The sequence below is a fragment of the Danio rerio genome, chromosome 19, assembly GCF_049306965.1.
Source record: "Danio rerio strain Tuebingen ecotype United States chromosome 19, GRCz12tu, whole genome shotgun sequence".
NCBI lineage: Eukaryota > Metazoa > Chordata > Actinopteri > Cypriniformes > Danionidae > Danio > Danio rerio.
Genome location: NC_133194.1, coordinates 17,113,640 through 17,115,183, shown reverse-complemented (window position 1 = coordinate 17,115,183; position 1,544 = coordinate 17,113,640). Strand labels below are relative to the sequence as shown.

Sequence of the window (1,544 nt, the reverse complement as noted above, 5' to 3'; positions counted from 1 at the left end):
ATTCAACATAGATTTTTTTTCATTAAGTTTGACTGTGGTGAAACTGTCCCAGATGTGACATATAAAACCAGAAATATTGAGCTATTGTCCATAAATGAGGCATATCATATCCACTGCCTGTAACATCTTTATTCAATTTTGTGTTGAGTTATAGAAAACAGACGCCTGCAAGACAAACAGGATTATACTAAATTGCTATCTGTGGTGATCTCTCTCTCCCTCTCTCTCCCTCTCGTTTTTTTCCTAATACTTTTTCTAACACTCTCCATAGTATAGAATGTGTAATAACGTAGTGAGGAATCCTAATGTCTTTAAAGAGGAAATAGTTGATGCAACACTGTGGATGCTACCTGAGGACAGATACGACTCTATGTATGAAAAAAACACATCAAAACTGAAAAGGAAAATCAGATACTGTTAAAGCAAAGATTACTGGTGCATTGCTATATATTTAAATTATTTATTTAATTCTTTGTTTTTTTATGCTGTGGGATTTTAGTTATGGCATTAATAATACTTACATAACACTAAACATTTTGTACCACACCTCCCTTCCATTGATTCACTTGTGTAAAGATGAATAACATTAACTAAAATCATTTATAAACAGTACAGTATACAGAACAGTACAGTCAAGTAGCATTACATTTAACTCAGTGTACACCCAGAGCTCTTTAACTCATATTGTTCTAAATGTTTCATCATTTTAATTTATAATAAAAAACAAATTAAATTATATTACATATTATGCTCAGAGCTTACAGCTATACCGCCTTGGGTATGCCCGATCTCGTCTGATCTCGGAAGTAGGGTTGGGCCAGGTTAGTAATTTGATGGGAGACTCCCTGGCAATACCAGGTGCTGTAAGCTTGTTGATTGTGGAGTTTGCATGTTCTCCCTGTGTTAGCGTGGGTTTCTCCCACAGTCCAGAGACATGCGGTACAGGTGAATTGGGTAGGCTAAATTGTCTGTAGAGTATGAGTGTGTATGGATGTTTCGCAGAGATTGGATAAGTTGGCTGTTCATTCCGCTGTGGAGACTCTGGGTTAATAAAGGGACTAAGCCGAAACGAAAATGAACGAATGAATGAATTATGCACTGTTTATATTCAGCTAAAAGCCATAGCTATGACATTTTCAGTTATGGTTATCAACCTAGGCTCTGATTACGTGTAGTTTTTGTTTTCAAAAATCCACCAGAGGCTGCTGTGTATGCTTTTTCAGATCTCAAATTTATACTGTTCTGACGCAAATCCACCAGAGGCCGCTGTCGACTGACTGACTTACTGACTGACCAACAGACTGATGCCTTCACCCTCCTCCTTCCCTAAACCCAACCAATATTGTTTTAAAAAGCACCGATAGATCAACACATCCCCTTTTCTAAACCTAACCACAGGGTTTTAAAAAAACAATACAGAAAAAGAAAGCCTCGCATTTTTTACCATGTTTTCAGATTTTACCACATTCTCATCCTGTTATTTTGTTGTTTATATTATTTTTAGCTTTTGTTTTTGTCTTACCCACTTACCCACGGCCTTAACA

The 1,544-nt window shown here is 36.6% G+C and overlaps 1 pseudogene; it reads left to right on the top strand.

Moving 5' to 3' along the window:
• The first annotated feature begins 756 nt into the window (after positions 1-756).
• Positions 757-870, top strand: LOC137488565 (5S ribosomal RNA; annotated as a pseudogene).
• The last annotated feature ends 674 nt before the right edge of the window (positions 871-1,544 follow it).